We start from the raw sequence: 20,412 nt of genomic DNA, 5'->3' as shown, positions 1-20,412 counted from the left end.
TAGTACTAATGGCCGACAACAAGGAAGATTTGCAGAGATTGATGGACATCTGCGGTAAGGAGGGAGATAGATTAGATTTCAGATTCAGTAAGGAAAAATCATCAGTCATCATTTTTAATGATAATGAAGGTAGTGAGCTTAGAATACCGAAGGTCACGCTAGAGATAACAGATAAATACAAATATCTGGGAGTATGGACAAGCAATGGGGCCGAGTACCGAAGGGAACACGAAATATACGTGACGCCTAAAGGTAACAGGAATGCAGCGGTAATGAAAAACAGGGCACTGTGGAAATACAATAGGTATGATGTTGTGAGAGGGATATGGAAAGGGGTCATTGTTCCTGGTCTGACGTTCGGCAATGCGGTCTTGTGCATGAGATCTGAAGTTCAAGCAAGATTAGAAATTAAGCAACGTGGAATAGGCAGGCTTGCCTTAGGAGCTCACGGGAATACACCAAACCAGAGAGTACAAGGTGATATGGGATGGACATCATATAAAGGCAGGGAAACTAGCAGTAAGATAAAATTTGAAAAGTGATTGAGAGAAATGGGGGAGGAGCGTTGGGCTAGGAAGGTTTTCAGCTAATTCTAGATGAGAAATGTCGATACAAAATGGAGAAAGCGAACCATAAAATTGTACTTAGAAAAGAGCAGGGGGCCAAACCAAAAAGAACTATCGGTTAAGAAGAAGGTGAAGGAAACGGAGCCATATATGTGGAGAATTGGCAAGATTAAGAAGTCCGCACTAAAGATATATCGAACTTTTAAGCAGGAAACCGCCAAGTAAAGGATCTGTGATAATACTCGGGGTAGTTTTTCCACTGTTTGAGGCCAGTACGGGAGCATTGTGAACCAAGACTTATCGGGCCAATTACGAAGAGGTAGACACGGTATGCAGTGCGTGTGAAGAGGAGGAGAAAACTTCCGAACACCTGGTAATGTTCTTGATTGATTTGTGGGGTTTAACGTCCCAAAACCACGCTATGATTATGAGAGACACCGTATAGTTGAGGGCTTCGGAAATTTCGACCAGCTGGGGTTCTTTAACGTGCACCCAAATCTGAGCACACGGGCCTACAACATTTCCGCCTCCATCGAAAATGCAGCCGCCGCAGCCGGGATTCGATCCCGCGACCTGCGCGTCAGCACTTGATAATGTTCTGTAAAGGGCTTCACTCTATAGTTCAGGGTGATGGCGCAGAGTTTTTCAAAGCACTGGGATTTAGGGACAGCGAGGGCAAAATAGATATTAAGTGGGTAGAAATAACTAGAAGGAGGTTACCTGATTGGTGGCTAAAATCAAGGCACGAGTGAAAATTAAATCCTTCACTGCAAAGTACTAGTCCTCAACTTCACTATTTAAAGAAAAAAAGGTGAATCTAGTTGTTTGTTCACTTAGTATTACCCCTAGGTGGTGTTAGCCGCCACCTGATCTAAAGGATGCAGCTTTATCAATCCATCCATCAATCGAATATATGATGTAAAGATGTGAGATGGTGGTACTTAGTGTGTTCACTGGATGGACAGACAGATGGACAGACGTATAAACGGACGGACAAATGAATGCCACTTTTTGACCACCTGGGGTTCAATTTTGACCACCTGGGGTTCTTTAACGTGCACCTAAATCTGAGCACACGAGCCTACAACTTTCGCCTCCATCGAAAATGCAGCCACCGCAGCCAGGGTTTGATCCCGCGACCAGCGAGCGGGTCAGCAGCCGAGTACTTTCAGCCGCTAGACCACCATGGCGGGGCCCGGATTTGCGAAAGGTGGGACTATAAAATGATCCGCATTAGGAAAAGTTGCTACATGCTCGTATATTATTAGGATTGCTGCAAACGACCCTGGATTACAACGCAATACATAGTTTTTACACAGGTGTAAAGCGTTTCTAGGTCAGAAATTATATTATTATCATTTATCTGTAGCCTTCCAGTACTGATGAACGCAAAAAGCATATTTGGAGTGACAAATGTCTAGTTTATCATTACGTGCCCCTTCGCGGTGGTCTAGGGGCTAAGGTACTCGGCTGCTGACCCGAAGGTCGCGGGCCCGAATCCCGGCTAAGGCGGGTGCATTTTCGATGGAGGCTTAAATGCTGTAGTCCCATGGGCTCTAATTTGGGTGCACGTTAAAGAACCCCAGGTGGTGGAGATTCCCAGAGCCCTCCACTACGGTTTCTCTCAAAATCTAATGACGGTTTTGGGGCGTAGAACGCCACATATCAATCAAATAAATCAGGTTATCAACATGCGAACGTTCCCAGACAAGTCGGCAAACTTATGAAATGTTTGTTCTTGCATATAAGAAATGATATGGTTGACAATCATTGGCATATCCTTTCAATACTATTTTAATATTTCTTGTTTTAATAAAATGTCAACCTAATGTCACGTTATTTTATAACGAATTGACCGTATGCCCTGATTACATCGGACGTTACATTGCGTTTTGCTTTCATTCATTTCAGGCTCATGACATTATTGACGGAGTTGTACAATGATTTCATCTCACATTGCTTATTGATGCATTTTTCTGTAATGATAAGATTATGTTGTGTTTCCGCTTTCTAATTTCTCAAACGGTCCTTCTTGTCTTTTCGAATACGGCTGACATACCAAAATTGCGTGCGTCTTTTGTAGGCGTCCAGGCGTCCAGTGCGTATTGAAGCAATCAGAAGGTATACTATAGCTTTTACCGCAGACCCCTCGGCCTTCATGTTTTGTTATGATTGCAAAATCAAGCTTAATTCTTTTTAAGGCCCCATACGATGTGGACGTGGGCAGCCGCGAAAGGCAAATGAAGTGAAAGAGGTGGATCGTTCAGACCTTGCATGTAATTTTGTGATTGCTTGACACAAACCTTGAACGTACAGACACAGAGGAAAGCAACGTTTTCCTTTTCCCGCTCCTGCAGTAACACTATTCAAGTTCGTTTTTTCGCACCATCTGTCGGGAAAAAAAGTGTCAGATGATAGCTAGTCTTCCACCCCATTTAAAGGTCGGTTTACCGAACTTCAAACGGGGCAAGTGGTTATTCCTTCCTTCCTTCCTTCCTTCCTTCCTTCCTTCCTTCCTTCCTTCCTTCCTTCCTTCCTTCCTTCCTTCCTTCCTTCCTTCTCATTTTCTTACTTTCTTCCCGTCTTTCCTTCATTCCCTCTCTCTCTCTTCCTTCCTTCCTTTTGTTTCTCTTTTTGTCCTTGTTTTTGGATTTTTTCTTTTTTCCTTTCCTCTTTTATTTCTTTCTTCCTCAATCCCTCTTTCTTTGTTCCTTTCTTTTTTCCTTCCTTTCTTTATTTTTCTCAAATTCTTTCTTCCTTTATTTCCTGTTCTTTTTCTTGCTCTTTGTTTATTTCCTTCTTCAAAATACAAGGAAACATACAAATCAAAACAAGAAGCGGAAACACAAGTGAACGCCAAAGCTGCTTCGCATCCCTACATGGTTACTTTTAGTGGGAGATGGTGTAATTTTTTTTATTACAGCGAAGCTGTACATGCCTAGAAAAAAATCTGAATCGGTGTTACGAGTGGTTCCCATTGACTGTGCTATCAGTTACGTCATTCTCAGTGTCTTATCCAAGCACGCGTGCCATCGGCTGCGTTGTGAGTGATGTTTATTCCGTCGCAGCTGTGGTGCTCAGCAAGCGCGCGTCAGTTTCTACTCAGAGCTTCCACACGGTTAAGCCACAGACCACTCTAGCAGAGCTCTGACAGTGGAAACTTGAGAGAGCTCGCATTCGGCCGACCGGTGGAGCAGTCCGGGCACAAAAAACGGGCCAGGGAGCTGGAGTGCCGGCAGCAGCAAATCCAGCAGCTTATATACCGATAATTCGGCAGCCTTCCAAGTCGTGAACGAAAATGCAAGTGCCGGTGACGGGACTTCCCTCCAAACTACACCACCGAGTTGGCTCACGATGTCAGAAGCTTGCAACAACGTCGCGCCGAAGAAGCAGCTTTGCGGGCACAACAGCGTTAGCGTGATTGAGGGAGAGCGTTCGCGAACGCCCGCTTTCGGTGGGAGTTTATCTAACGGTACTTTGGCGGCGGCTGTGACCGCCTGTAGTCGAGAACAAGCACAGAGATTAATGCACTGCTTAACTGATTTACCCGCTCATGACATTCTTTTATGGCTGTGATCATGCGAGGCACAATGTGTGTCGTATGAAATAAACACTGTGGTAAACCTAACGTGTGCCTAACTTCATTAAGCAGCACGAACATGTAACCAATGATTGTGAAGGCCTTCAGTGCAGCGTCACGTTGAAGCCACTGCTTAACACAGGGGACGCGCCTTATTAAAAAGCAAGGCCACTTAATCAATATTTGTGAAAGGCTTCGGTGCTGTGTCGGAAAGAACCCGGCGTTTAACACTGAGAACGCCCGTGTCAGCATCGCTGGATCCTTAAAAGTGCTGAGGCGATGATTTTTCACATTTAAAACTTCATGGCAAAAATTTTTCGCCACTCACCCAGATTGGTTGTGTGTGCTGAGAAATGGTGGACGATTTAGAGTATTACATGTCCTCTACTATATGGAAGAGCAGTGTGCTGTTTCGGCTAAAATTATGGCACCACAATATCGTTGAAACAGGGGGGGGGGGGTAGAAAATTGGTTAGCGATTTAGTACTCTACTAGTACTCTACTCGAGTACTCTATTATGCCAGGGCATAGTAGAGTACTCGGTACTCTACTATGCGAGAGAACGAAGCTGTCCCGTGGCCTAGAAGAGACCGCTTTGCATTGAAGCATTTAGCCGTAGCGACGGAACAGCGAAATATCGCTGGCAGGGGTCAATGAAGCCAGCTCCGTCAAGATTATGTGGTTAGCCTCATTCGCTGCATTAACAGAACCAGCACAAGTTCATCTATCACTAATCTAAAAAATATGAGTCTAACTTTTGTGAAAACATCGTTGTGACAAAACATCAGAATGAATCGGTGGAACGAACAGTAAACTGTATATCAAAAGTTGAAACGCACAGTGTTTTTTTTCCTTTTGAGCATAATAATGACGCGAAAAAGCACGTGCATTGTCCTGCCGTACGGCATAATTGAGCAGTCCTTTTCATGGTTGCTTCAAGAACGAGTTTTAATATTAATATTGTATTATGATTATTATTATTATTTGATTTGAATACACAGATACACAAGGACAAAGGGGAAAGAGGGAGAGAGCAAGCTGGCAACTGCCACCTGGAGGGGCACAACGCCCGTTCACTCTTTCGGGAGGAGGGAAGGAACAGAGGAAATAAAGATTAGAGGGGAGAAAGAGGAAAGAAGATGAAAAAGGGGAAAAAAGACGAAAACTTCGAAGAGTATGAGTAAAAAACACACATAAAACTTGAAAAAAAGACTGTCTATAAACGGGTGGCAAGGTCCGTTCGGTTCACAAATGTAAAGAGAGCTCAGTGGACCTGGTCGCGTCGGGAAGCTCTACCACTCGGAAAGAGGCAGCCGTCTAGAGTTGCGCACTTAAGTTCTAAGAATTTGTATTCCTTAACCCACAAAGACCGCTGCGTAGCAAATGTGGGACAGTTCACTACGAGATGCTCAAGTGTTTCGCAGGAGCCACAAGCTGCGCACAACGGGCTGCCCACACGCCCTTGACGGTGTAATTGTTCACGCACCAGCACAAAGCCCACTCTTAGCTTGAACTTGCCCCGCCGTGGTGGTCTAGTGGCTAAGGTACTCGGCTGCTGACTCGCAGAGCGCGGGTTCGAACCCCGGCTGCCGTGGCTGCATTTCCGATGGAAGCGAGCATGCTGTAGACCCGTTTGCTCAGATTAAGGTGCACGTTGAAGAACCCCAGGTGGTCTACATTTCCGGAGCCCTCCACTACGGCGTCTCTCATAATCATATAGTGGTTTTGGGACGTTAAACCCCACATATCAATCAATCAACTCTTACCTTGAACAACAGCGCTCGGAAACTACGAGGCAAGCCAGGGTCACGAACACGGGGAAGGAACGATCCATTTGCCGCACGCTGGTCTGGGCGCTGCTTTAGGAGGTGTCGGCGTATAGGCAGATGAGCGTTGTCCACCGTACATAGAATTCCCGGATCGTCACAGCCATCATGGTTGCATGACGAACTAAGGTGATCCGCTTCTTCATTGCCCGCAATACCCACGTTTTAAGGTATCTACTGTGCCGCTAGACATACCCCACGTGACAGAATATTATTTCATGATGCTACTCAGAATAGGGCTGTCGGTTTCCTTGCTGGTGAGTCTGCTAATCGCACCACGAGAGCCGGCGAGGATGACAGGCTTCGATGCTGCTAACCCTTCTTGTACGTACTTAAGAGCGACATCAATTGCTGCTAGCTCGGCCGTCACAGACGATGAGGGATACCGTATTTTAAACAAGCGCCTGATATCGGTTGAAGGGCAGAAGAAAGCTGCAGAAGCGATCAGGCCATCGCTGCGTACAGAAGCGTCCGTAAATAGTTTTGCATAGTCTTCGAAGTTTTCAAATAAGTGTGAATAGACTAATTGGTATAGTTCAGAAACAGGTTGGTCACACTTTTTGCGTATTCCTGGAATTGACAGATGGGTAGGGAAGGCACATGGCCTGTGCTCTTTCGATGTTGGCAACTCAATAGTTTCACCGGAATTGCCACTAATGTCATTGAACAAAGCCGCCATTTTACCCATCCGAAAAAGTGGGCGCTGTAACAGCCTGTTAAGGAGTGTCTTGCCATGCGGGACTCGGTTCAGACGCTCGATATGATGTAGCGCTCTCTGGTCAGCTTGCAGCCTTAGCGGCAACTGGTGTGTTTCAGTCAGTAGTGGGATGCATTGTGCTTCACGAGGTAAGCCAAACAGTACTCGGAGGGCAACACGATGATCCCGTTCTAGCTGAGACATTAAAAGAGGCGGTACTTTCAAGACTGGCAAGGCATAGATCACGAAAGAGAGTACAGCTGATTGGTAAACCTGTAGTGCCGTCTTCTTATCAATGTCCTCACCCCTAGCAGTAAAGGCGGCTACATACTTGAACAGGGACAGCAATTTTCGCCTCAAAGTTTTAACAGCAAGGCGCCAAGAAAGGCGATCATCGATGATTACACCCAGGTAGCGATGTTAGGGTACCCACTGTATCGGTGTGTCTCCGAGGTAAAGCCTGCCAAGGCTTCGACGAGCGCGTTGCCTTGGATGATACGCGATCGCAGCTGACTTCGCAGGTAAAACCTGCAGGTCAACTTCCAGTAAGACTTCTGAAGTTGAATTCAGAGCTTGCTGCAATATACCACGAAGACGTGGACCATGGTATGACGGACCACTGACCCAGAGTGTGATGTCATCAGCATAAATCGCTATGCCTATAGGAAAGCCACATTCTTGCGGTAATCGGCCTGGAATTCCAGCAAGTACGCTGTTAAAGAGAAGCGGTGACAAGACGCTGCCTTGCGGGATGCCACATTTAACAGCGCGAGGTTGACTCTGTACTTCTCCTATGCGCACTTTCATTCTGCGCTCAGAAAGAAAATCACAGAGGAAGTGTAACAGAAGACCTGAAATTCCTCCATTCATCAGTGCACAAATAATCGCCTTATTTGGCAGCGAGTCCAACGCTTGCTGTATGCCAAGAAATAAAACATACGCTGAATGTTTGTTTACTCGAGCAGATTCAGACGATGATACAAGATCTGCTATGCTGTCGAAGGCTGAACGGTGGCAACGAAATCCGCTCATGACACCAGGAAAGAAAGTGAGCTCCTGTAATCTGGCGTCCAGACGAAACAGCACCATACATTTTATCAGCTTCATAACATTATAAGTTAGTGACATTGGCCGGTATCACTTCAAGAGTTGTGCAGAGCGACCAGGCTTTAAAATTCGCTTCACCACAGACGATTTCCATCCAGCAGGAATCAGACTCATTTGTCACACTTTGTTGTATTCGTCCAGGACACTTTGACGAAAGACTTCATAAATGTTTCGCAAGGCTTGGTGCGTAACACCACCTTCGCCTGGGGCAGTGCGGCGGTAACAGAGGCTAAGTGCATGAGGCAGCTCGGCCAGGGTAAATTCTGCCTCATCAATCTCACCTGGTGGTCCATATAAAATTGTTACAGAACGATGACTGGCGTTGTCTTTTGACATAGGACAGGTGAAAATATTGCCAAAATCTTCCGCAAAAAATTTCGGAGACCACCAAGTCATGATGCACAATGCTGTAGCTGGGTTCTTGCAGACCTCAGGTGTTCGGAGAGCCTTCAATATGCGCCATACACTCCCAAAACTGCTCGCCATATGCAACGATCTACACAATGCGACCCAGCTTCTTCGACGAAGTTGTTTTGTGTGCCGCCTAATGACTGCATCTAAGCGGTTATAAATTGTCCAATAAGAGCTCCTTTTGGAACGCTGCGCCCCCCTGTAAGCACGTCGTCGACAAGAACGTAGTCTCAAGAGCTTTAGGTCAGGGTTTGGCTTGTCGATGCTTCGCAGTCGTCGCACTGTAGCTTCCTGCAGACATTTACTCACTTGTTTGAACAGGCTATCGTGTGATGGCGCCCCCGCAATGAGCTGACGGAACTTGTCCCCGTTTGTCACTGTGTAGGCAGAACTCTGGCTTCCAGGAAAAAATCTCTAGAACCAGCCAAATGGGCAGATAATCTGAACCCCATGGGTGAGCTTCGCTTGACCAAGTAAGACGCACATCTCTCGTTGATATGGCAAGATCAATGGTGGATTGTTCCTTTTCCTTTGCCGACAAATGTGGATGAGCCGTCATTAAGGGTTTGCAGATCATGTTTAACAATAAGATCACTGATTTCCACTCCACGATTGCCTTGTGGGCGACAACACCAACAAGGATGATGGGCATTGAAATCTCCACACAGCAGAAATGACGAGCCACACCGAGATAGCAGGCACTCCAGCAATGTGATGTGCGGTGGTCGCGTTGGCCGAAAATATATGCTTGCCACAGTCGTAGTTGTGTTCCTGAGATTAATAGCAACTGCTACACATTCAAAGTCGACGTCGCAGAGGTAACTTGCGTCGATCACTGCGAAATGAACATAAGATCGTATGTGAAATGACGCTTTCGAAGCATTTCTTGGATGCGCGGTGTCTGTACACTGGAAAAAGGCACACGTCATTTCCGTGCATCGGGTATTGCTTTGAACGCCCACGTAACCCGGAAGTCTGAGCTCGTAATTTCTCACATTGGTTTCTTGGAGAGCTATAACATCCGGCGGATTCTTCATTGCAAGGAGCCTAAGAACGAGATCAGGACGGCGCGGTCGTAGAGACCTGACGTTCCATTGCAGCACATAGGGACGGGGCTCGCGACAGGTGTTCATGTTGTTTTAGTGAAGACTGTCGAGAACTGGAACGAGAGCCTCCAAGAGCTGTTCTGCGGCTAATGCTGCTGGCGTTTGACGACCCACTATGAGAGATCTGACGGTGTTAACAAGCATCTTAAGCATAGTTACAAGTTGGGCATCATCGTTGGCTGGAGCCGTTTCTCGTGCTGTGTTTACAGTATTTTCTACTGCAAACATGGCCTCGGCGGAAGCTGGTTCTGAAACTTTATGAGGATTGACCTTTGAGGAGGTTGTGTCCGATGGCTTTGATGGTAACGCCGGCCACTATGTTGCTGAAATGCTAAAATTGCGCCTCCCTTCGTCGCTTCGAGTCTCTCTCGCTGTGCTATTCTTTGGACGTACAGGTGCAACTTCAGTTGTGCCGTTGCCACCTACTTGACGGGTGCTATGGCTAGGCATCTTTTCTCGTGATGCTATCATTCTCTTTCAGGACCTTCCCTTTCAGGACCTTCTTTCAGGACCTTCTCTTTCAGGCTTTTTCTTTCAGGACCTTCCATTTTTTCTTTAGCTTGGGACATTCTTTGTCCGTTGCCAAGTGTTCGTCATTACAGTTGGGGCAGTGAGATGTCATTCTGTTGCAAAGTTTTACGTTGTGATTTGCGCCACATTTAGCACGGACCACAACATTTGTGCAGAAACCCTGTACATATCCAAGCTTGAGACATTTGCAGCATTGTAGAGGCTTTGGTATGAAAGGTTGGACGGGGTACCGCACAGGTCCGGCCCTTATGTGACTAGGTAGCTTTTCGCACCCGAAAAGAATCTTCACACAATTCGAAGAGCCAAGCCTTCTAGCGCTGATGACTCTGCATGGTGGCGTGCAAACTGCCATACTTTTCAAAACGTCGTCTGAAAGTTCTACATCTACATTTGATATAACCCCAGCTGTATCATTAGCATCCTGTGGAACAAAAGCCCACACACTGACGTTGCATAGCTGAGATAGACCTAGCAGGGTTGGCACCATCTTCTCATCTGTTGTGTCTGTGGATGATATTTTTCCTGGGATTCACTCGAACTTCTTGAATCCGACCAGGTGCAAGTTTGAAGAAAAAGTCATGAAGCTTCTGTTTGGTGATAGCGTTCAGGCTTACCGTGATGTCGATGGGCACATAAGCAACTGTCGTAGTCACGATGCTGTTGTATATTACGGTCTCTTCACTTGAGGACGATGCTGCCGACTTCCGCCTTGGCCGTCGATGCTTAGTAGGTAGAAATGCATTCGAGTCATCCGACGTAGCATCCGACTCGGAATCGGCAGGTTCTGATGTCACTGGAGAGCTGAGCCGCTTCCTTGCCATGGCAGGTCTAAGCATGCCGCTAGGCAGGTCCGCCACTATCTCCTCCAAAGCGAAACTTGAGGGGAGGGTCCCCCCAGCAGAGCAGAGGTCTTGAGGACCAGTACAGGGCATGCTGGGTGCCAAAGATGCACGACTACACAAATAAAAAGGGAAATAAATTCACCAGCCAAGAAAACCGACAACCGAACGATAAAACTTTGTCGTCGTCGTCCCCCAGCGAGTTTTCATGACATGTGGAAGCCAAAATGCGTATGCGCATTACCCAACCCACTCTTAAGTTGTTTCGTACATGCTGACCACAGGCTCAAAAATCGAAAAAATTGCATGAGTCTCTATGACATCTTAAATTCGAAAAGTTTCACCCTCTGTTTCACCCCGAAGGTGAAGCAGAGAGTTCCGAAACTGAAAAAAGAATCTATAAACGTTGGTCAAAACATTCTATTCTGAGGAATGTGAGTTGGAACATGGAATTCATAGTTATTCAACGATGAACTGCTCGTAAAGTGCCATGACTTTGAGGCAGCAGCTCTGGCAAGTGGTTCTTGGATCCCATTCTGATTGCTTCCTACTTGCTCTGCAGCTATCTGGATACAGCTATCTTCAGGGCACGTGTGCGGCTCATCAACTGTCAAGTCCAGGGGCCTGTGAATCGCCTACATCCACGACATCATCATCCGAAAGAGGAGCCTACTAACGGGACGTCACAAGGATAAATAACGACGCTTCCCGTGGAAGTGCATCATTTTTGAGGCAGCAGCTTTGGCAAGTGGTTCCTGGATCCCATTCTGATTGCTTCCTACTTGCTCTGCAGGTTGGTGTCCCTGTTTTCTGCTCACGTTAGTGTGTTCTCTTTTGCCGCAGCTGCTACCTCCCAGTGCTTGTTTATCTTAGTTTGTGTATTTGCTATCGTTTGTGTATTTGCTGTCATGCCATCCAACGCAGAATTGGCCAAAAAATCGAAGCACTTGAGTCTTTGGTTCGCTCTAGTCTTGATACCCTTGCAAATGAACTAACAGTTAAAATTAAAGAAAAGCTAGCACAGGAAGGACTCGGGGAACATGCGTCCCTCAGTGATAGTTTTCAGTTTCTGTGTGACAGTTTCGACTCTATCAAAACAAAGCAGGATGAATTGAAACTAGCTAACAAGGAACTAGTTGCGCAAAATGAGGCACTGACTAGAAGGGTTGCGGAGTTGGAGCAATACTCGAAGCTCAATACTGTTGAAATCAAGGGCGTTCCAGTCACTCAGGGTGAGGACTGTGCGGCCATTGTGATGCAGATTGGCGAAGCTATTCAGTGTCCTGTCACGCCAAGCGACTTTTACACAGTTCATCGCGTTTCAACGAAATCAGATGAAAAGAACCTTGTTGCACCGTTCTGCTGCCGTGAAAAGAAAAAAACGACTTTGTTCGTAAAGCGCGTAAGACCCGTCCGAACACTTCTGATGTTGGCTTTTTCGGTAGCTCAAGTAAAGCAATCTATGCCAATGATCCCCTGTCTCCAGAGAACAAAGGATTGTTTGCTAAGGCCCTAACTCTGAAAAAAAGCGCTCAAATGGCAATTTTTGTGGACAGACAATTGCTAGATCAAGGTGCGGAAGTCTGGTGATAGCAGAGTATATCGCATTATCAAAGACAGTGATCTTAGCATGTTTTGATAGCCACTGAGTCCTACGCCCATTTTCGTGCTGAACACTCGTTCACTTTCATCTTATCATCATGGCTTTGCTATCTCCTGACGAGGCTAAACACATGCTAGATGATAGTAATCGCTCCTTGGTTCATTTCAACGCGCGTAGCCTGCGCAAAAATTCGGATAATATTTATAACTTTATAGATTCCCTCGCGCATTTTTCTCCATCATTTGCATCTCTGAAACATGGCTCTGCACTTATGACGTCAATCTGTTCGGCCCGTCATCGTACGAAGCTGAGTACTGTAACCGTTGTTTAGAGGGCTATGGCGGATCAGCAGTATTTATCGCCCCAGATCTGTCCTACACCCGCCGACAAGATCTTTCCATAGGCATCTCTCATTGCGAATCCGTGTGGATTGAATTAGATAATTTTTTTAAACGATAATAACATCGTTATTCTGGGGTGTATTTACCGTTCCCCTTCTTCGAATATGAGGAATTTCACTTCTCGCCTGGATACCATTCTGCATCAGTTATCATCTGAAGGCAAGCGCGTTGTTCTAGTTGGAGACATCAACATCAACTTGCTTAACACAGACAATTGCGCATGCACAGAATATAATGACTGCTTCAGTGGATACGGTTTTGAGTCTCTCATTTCATCTCCTACTAAATGTCCTATTTCTGGTGCTGCTTCATTGCTTGATCATGCCATCTGTAATTTCTCGCCCTCTCCCTCTGCAGGAGTAATTGATGTGAACATCACTGATCATTATACCATATTTCTTGCTTTTAACGTTATGAATCCATTTGATCCACCCACGCGTGTTACTTCCATACTTGACCAGGAATTGTTTTTCAATGCCATTATTAAAACTGATTGGTCCAGTGTTACGTCCTTATGCAATGTAGACCAGGCATTCAACAAGTTTTCTTCCCTTTTTCTTAAAGCCGTAGAAGAATGTACTAAAACACTCAAATGTAAAAAGAGGTACAAATATCCTAACAACCCATGGTTATCTGAGTGACTGCTAAAAAGTATGCGTAAAAAAGATAACCTGTACAGAAAAGTAAAAAAAAACAACCATTTAACACTGCTTTATCTTCATGCTATAAAAGATACTCCAATGTTCTTTCGTGTCTCTTGAAAAATGCCAAGAAAAAATATTATGATGACCAAATATCTAGTGAACACAACTCTAAAAGATAATGGCAGCTCTTAAACGATTTTCTGAATCGATCAATACATAGTTCACCTTTGCAGAAAGTCATATATAAAGGCGTTACACATGATAACCCTGAAAGTGTTGCTGATGCTTTCAGTAATTACTTTTTCGAAATTTTTAGAGAAAAACTTGGCAGTTCTTGTTGTAATCTGCAACATTCTAATCATTCTTTTTTTCATTTCCCCGTGAGCCCTGATGATGTTTCTACAGCAATCAAAAGTCTCAAAGAAACCGGCCCTGGTATAGATAAAATCTCAGCACGACACTTAAAACTTGCAGTAGACATTATTTCTGAACCACTTTCTATAATTATAAACCTTGCGTTCAAGCATGGCATTTTCCCTACTTCTCTGAAAATAGCTAAGTCCTTCCGATCTTTAAAAAGGGTGACCAGCAATCTATTTCTAACTATCGCCCCATCTGTATTCTTTTTTCCCTGAGCAAAGTCATCGAAAAATTTTAATAACTCGGATAAACAAATACCTTAATAAATTCAATATACTGAAGCCCTGTCAATTTGGCTTTCGCGCTAGAAGTTCTACTAACCTTGCTATTCTTTCCCTATCAGACTTCATCAAACACTCCATAGACACAGGATTTGTAGTAGGGTCAGTTTTTTTAGACTTCACAAAGGCATTCGATACCATTAATCATGTCATATTATCCAAGAAACTCGAATCATAGGGTATTACAGGTCCATCCCTCAAATTTTTAAGCAGTTACCTCCTTAACAGAAAGCATACTGTTTACATATCGGGCTCATTTTGTTCTACTAAAACAATAAATCGAGGTGTTCCTCAAGGGTCATTACTGGGTCCATTACTTTTTTTACTTTACTATAATGACCTTCCTGACATTATACACATAGCTCACTGCGTTTTATATGCTGATGATACTACCATTTCCATTGCTGATAGATGTACTGACAACGTCACTAATAAATAAATGCTGCACTTTGTAGCGTGTCAAAATGTTCCCAGGAAAATTTCTTAATTATTAATCCAAATAAATCTAAGTTTATGGTTTTTAGAACAGCTCAACGCAAGTTAACTTCCTCACCACAGCTCACAGTTGACTCTCATGTGATTAATATCAGCAACAGTGTATCTTTTCTTGGCGTTCACCTCGACGCCAACCTTAACTTCGCTCTCCATATTGCTCACATTAGAAAAACGGCAGCATTCGGCATTCGCGCATTACTCAAAGCTCACTCATATTTTTCTCATAAAGCACTCCTTTCACTTTACTTCGCATTCATTCATTGATTCTCATATCACTTATGGCATCGCATCATGGGGGAATACTTACCAGTGTCATCTTTCATCCGTACAACATCTACAAAATCGAGCTATTCGCGCTATTTTTAACTGTTCCCGCGACAGTAGCGCCGCTCCCCTTCTTCAATGCAATAAAATCTTAACTGTTAACTATCTATTCAGGTTTAATCTAATTATGTTTTTGCATAAACAAATAAGAAATCAGCTTTCTGCTAATTTCATTGATGCTAAGATGCTAGTTAATACTAACACTACCAGGTTTGCGGCTAATAATAACTTTTTACTTCCTAAGGTTCGTACTAACTACGGTAAATCATCTTCTCTCTTCTGTACCATCACCATATGGAATAATTTGCCCACTTCGCTAAAATGCAAAGTTTCTTTATTTTCATTTAAAAACTCTATAAAGGAGAACCTGTTAAATAGTTGATCTATCTTCTTTGTGTTGTTTTATGCTGTTATATTTGTTTTTTGATTCCATGCCTCTTTGTTTTCATTCTCCTTTATATATTTTTGTTGCCACGATTCTAACAGCTGCTTGTGCTTTTATTATTTGTAATCATCACCGAGGGTGCCGTTGCAATCTTGTACTTTGGGACCCTCGTCTGTATATTTTACTCCCTGTAACACCCTTTTAGGACATATAATAAACTGATTGACTGATTGATTGATACCATCGCGGTTTGATTGTGCTGTTGACACAAGACTACAGAGAAGTGTTACAGCTTTAGATTTTCTTAAACATTTTTATTGACAAGTCACGCACTGAAAAACGTAAAGTGTACACATTCTAAACGTGTTTAAAACGAAGGGATAGAACTATAATTTACGTGCGAGATACCTTGCTCAGATAACGTGCGGTTTTTCATAAGATATGCGTCTTTTTGCGAAGCATGCATGTTTGCTGACAGTATATTTGGCATTGAGTGAGACCACTTTTGAATTTCGCGTCGGCGCATTCAAATATTGTTCAATGAGGAATAATGGTGTCGTATTTCCGCTCGGCGAAGAAAAAAAACTTGGGCACATTACATGAGAAATAGTTTCCAGCGGCAATAAGGCGCGGCGTCCTGCCTATATCATATTGCATCGGTTCGTGAACAGCGAATTTGCACTGCAAACAAGATGAACCCAGACCAACTTCCCCAGCGAAGAAATATTGCAGTTAATCTGTGCATGCGTTCTGCACAGCCTGTAAGGAAGTTGGGAAGCGATACGAGGTTGGGGGTTACGCTTTCCGCACCATAAGTTTAGTAACATGTTTTCCATAGAGCGCAAAAGGTCACAGGGGTCAGCAGTAGGCCGATAAATCAACTTCAATTTGAAAACCGCGAATAACGCTGCTATGCACTTACCTTTACTGTTGGCTTCATTGAACTGTGTTTAAAGAGGAATGGCCGCGTTGTTCCATTTTTTTTGTTCCCATTATAGTGAGACTTATGAGACACTCATTAGAGTGAGACTCACATTATAGTGAGTCTCACTATTATAGAGAGACTTATAGTGAGAAATTATAGTGAGCATGTGATGGCTTATTGATCAGCTACCCGTGCTTGAATGATCCCGTGCTACGTGACGCGATTTGACAAAAATAATGTTTCAATATTCTTGTCGTAACCGGGTTTTTCAATCTATTTCCCAATCGTTCGCTTAGCTTTTGGCAACGCGTGCCACATAGCTGTCAGACAATAAAAACAAAAAACATGAGGTTTGTTAACTCTTTTTCATCTGATTTTAATAGCTCAAAACCACGATATGATATTGAGAGACGCGGCAGTGGCGGGTCCCAAAAGTTCTGACCACCCGGTGTTTTTCGACGCGTACTGACATCGCAGAGGGGCCGGGCCTCTGCCATTTCGCCTGCATCGAAATGCGACCGCCACGGCCAGGATGTAACCCGTGACTTTGGGGTCAGCATCCGAGTACCCTAGCCACTGTGCCACCGAGGCGGACAAAATAATGTGATATTAACCTTTGTCAAAATGCAAGCTAACAAGGAAAAAAAGTTCAGCTGATAGTCATTGCATGCCCTTCGCGGCGACTTTCTACAATATATGAATTCCATATTGCACTGTGTTATTACTTGACTCCTCGCGCATCAGCAATTACTTAGACCGTAGACCGTAGCTATGGCGCAGCTTGACGCTGTCTGTTCCTCTGTGTGCCCCTCTAACGGCGATTTCAGTCATGAAGGCGAGACAATAAAAAAAAAGGCGTTATGTGGGGCAGTGAACAAGGTGATTGCGGCTTCGCAACTGCCGTTTAGATTTCGTATTATCATTTTTATATTCGGTGGGGGCTTCCCTCATCAGGAGACCACGACCATCATCATAAAAAGTGAAACCCTCAGTTATTGCACGTGTGCATTCACTCACTCACTCACTCTCATTAAAAGATGATTTTACCTGTCGTTAGAAGGGGAAACACAGCTGGGAAGGAAGTAAGGAAGGATGGGAGGAAATGAAAGGCTGGGAGGTCAGCAGACGCGCGTCCGATATGCTACCCTGAAATGGGGCAAGAGCGAGGGAAGGTTAAGGAAAAGAAAGAGGAGATGTAAGAAAGGCCCGTCAGGGTACATGTGCGCCTGTCCACTGCACGCTTACAAGTGGTCACTTACTTAGTCCGGTCAATTTTGAAAAAAAAAACAACAATGCTCGCATTGCTTTGTTGGCCTGCGACGCGTAGAGCCATGATCCCAGGATCTTCTCTACGAAAAAGGACGTATCAGCACGTTGCGGTCACTCGCTAAGCGATCACAGGAACACAGTCGATGTTCAATCGTCTCGTCGCAGTCGCACGAGTCGCATCTGAAGGCACCTGGAGGCTGGGGAAACACAATGTGAGAAGGACACAGGACGAGCGCTGAGCTCAACAACTGAAATTTATTGCGCATGCCATTCGCTTTTACGGCGTACAGTACACCATGCCACCTTTGAAGTAAATTCTTGCCCCGTCAGGAAGCACTCCGTATTTTAATGGTAGGATATCACGCGCTCTTCTTAAAAACCACGCGTGCGCAGCTCGCATGCTCATGTAAAATGCAAAGAAGTTTAAACAGGTGCAAACAAACTGTAAGCAACAACGAAAATTCTATAAGGCAGCATTCATGAAATTTAAGAAGCAAAACCAGCCAACATACCAAAGCAGGCACTTGGTTGGTTGAGTAACTTTATTGTGGTCCTTCAAGGCGCGCGTCAGTGCGCAGCAGGCGACTCCCACGTCGGGACTGTTAGGCCAAGCCTATCGGCCGCTCCGCGGGCCTGCTGGACGGCCCAAAGTTGGTCGGCCAGGAGGGAGCTGCGTAGAGCCGCCTCCCACCGGACCGATGTAGTGTCGGGGCAGTGTCACCGCGAAAACAATTCGTCTGAGCTAAGCAATGAACAAATGACCCAGAATAAACACGGTGAAATGATGCAGGAAATGAAAACTTCGACGTGCTTTTACATGAGTGTGCATGTTGCGCACGCGTGGTTTTAAAGTAGTTGTTATAAATAAAGACATACTTGTCTTAGTGCCTTTCGTGCCAATTTGAATGGGTTTTGCTTCAACATGGTTGGATGCGGGCATCTCTGTACAGGTTTGCATCATAATGCTCAGAGTGTTGAAACAAAAACCACCTTTCAAGGGTACCGAACACACCCTTCTTTTGCCTGCTGTTTTTTTTAAATCTTGTGACCATTATATTATGTAAGCCTTTGTATTATGTGTGTTGTTTTCTGCTCATTCCTGCCGAAAGAGTTCTTGGGGGAGAAAAAGGTGGTCTATATGAGACGTTTCCCTAAACATTATGACACTTTGGTGCTGATTGACCCTTGCCTTCACAAGTTTTCACGTTAAACGTGGAGTCCCCATCGCTTAGTGATGAGATAGTGTCGTTGGCATGCATAGCTTAAAGGGACGCTAAAGTCAAATAACAATTTAAGTCAGAGTCAAAGCTAAATGATGACAACGTCTAAAACGACAATATTATTACTAGTAGTGCCCTAGTTACCGAGAATTTAATGTAAATGCACGAGAACACATGCACCACGAGTAGAGCATTCCCCAAATGATCTCGATGACGTCATACTTCCCACCTACAATTATTGACTAGTAATCGAACTAGCTGTACTAAATAAAAAACCTTCCGCGCATAAAGAAACGTGCTAAAATGCTGTTGGTTCGCTTCTGTTTGATTCATGCAAAAAAAGAACCGCTGGACGTTACTATGGGGAATGGCGCGAGTGGTTCAAAAGTTCTATTTATGCCCAGTTAAACTGGACAGGTCGGGCCGTCTAGTGGGGCCCAGTTGAACCAAGCACGCCTGCTACATCAGAGTCCATGGCAGGAAGTTGTTCAATGGCCGTTGTTGCTGCTGTGGCTCCCGCTAATTTCGTTCTAGTGCTGCTTGTGTCGGCGGCCACGCAGTAAGACCGGGCAACCTTGCGCACTGCAACAGTATGGGACCGTGATATGAGGCTTTGAAGAAGTAAAGCTAAGAAGAGTGAGAAGTGTGGCAGAAGTCACGTGCTTCTACAGGCGGGGGGGGGGGGTTATGGGACAAGGGGGCACGCCGGCGTCTCGTGTCGTCTGCGTCACCACTCATATGACCGCGTTGTTGATAGCCGGCTGGAGTTCCGAACGTGCATTTTTATGCAGCTGTTTCACTTGGAAGATGATGCGATGTGTTAGAAGCCTACAATGAGCGTTGGTCTTCAAGGTTGCGAGTTTAGTCTATATCGCTTCAGGTCGAAAGCGGTAATTTTCGAAGCTTGCGACCACTCCTCTAAAATCGGTTGGTGCTGCAGCTTCGTTCTTTTCCTTCGGTACTGTGCTGTTGCGTGCCTCAGCTAAGGAAGCCTAGAATCCCTAGACGAGAACAGCAGCGTCTATGGCCCTTACTGCGAGAGGCGATGGTGAGCTGTTCTTGTGTACTACTGTCACAACTATCGGAAAGCAGTACGCGGTCCACTGTTCTCAGCGGAGCTTGCCCAGTCAAGGATTAGACGTGCCTGCCACAGTAAGATGATTTATTGTTGTTGCATTATCGCTTCTAGTTCACGTTTGTGCACGGTAACCTCGTGTTCGGCGAAGTTTTTTATGATATGGTCACAGACGACCGACTCACTGCTGCGAGCAATATTCGTACGTTCGTATCATGACACACATGGCAATGAATGATTCGAAGGTGGTCGTTTGGCTAAATAGCAAGATAAGTTTAATAACACTTGATCTAACATTATGTTCCGTGCCTCCAACCTACTGTATGTGCAAAAGAAAACGGCCTGTCAGGCAGATTATCCCACCGATTCGCGCCGTGTCTCTCTGGCGATCAGTGAAAAAAAAAAAAAAAAAACGATGAGCAAAGCTGCAAGTGTATTGTAAATTAACAATATGAGCCGTAGTGAGGCTGCGAATAGGACACAGGCACTATTCAAGCAATTATCGCAGCCCATTTGGTCGTAATCAGCACAAAAAGTTTCGCTTTCCCAGCTCGGCTATCAGATGGCAGCAGCGGCGTCGCCCGGCGCGTCCGAAACCGGCTCGCCTCCCTCTCGCTGGCACTCGTTGCGCATGCGCGAGCCGCCGTTGTGTACTTTATTCTTAACTACTTCCGGCTTCACAAAATGTGACGTCTCTCCTCAGTTTA

General features: G+C 45.0%; 1 protein-coding gene across 2 annotated transcripts in view; it reads left to right on the top strand.

Moving 5' to 3' along the window:
* The window catches only part of LOC142771905 (uncharacterized), a 70,214-nt gene that overhangs the window by 39,552 nt on the left and 10,250 nt on the right, over positions 1–20,412 (top strand). Inside the window, exon 2 of one of the 2 annotated variants that reach the window (XM_075873885.1) lies at positions 11,226–11,456. The exons of the other annotated variant lie outside the window; for it this stretch is intronic. The gene's annotated coding sequence lies outside the window, so the exon portion shown is untranslated. The remainder of the gene's footprint in view (positions 1–11,225; positions 11,457–20,412) is intronic. 2 annotated transcript variants of the gene reach the window in all.

The sequence above is a fragment of the Rhipicephalus microplus genome, chromosome 9, assembly GCF_043290135.1.
Source record: "Rhipicephalus microplus isolate Deutch F79 chromosome 9, USDA_Rmic, whole genome shotgun sequence".
Lineage (NCBI taxonomy): Eukaryota > Metazoa > Arthropoda > Arachnida > Ixodida > Ixodidae > Rhipicephalus > Rhipicephalus microplus.
Note: the sequence above shows the minus strand (reverse complement) of the source record. Positions and strands in the feature narration are given on the sequence as shown.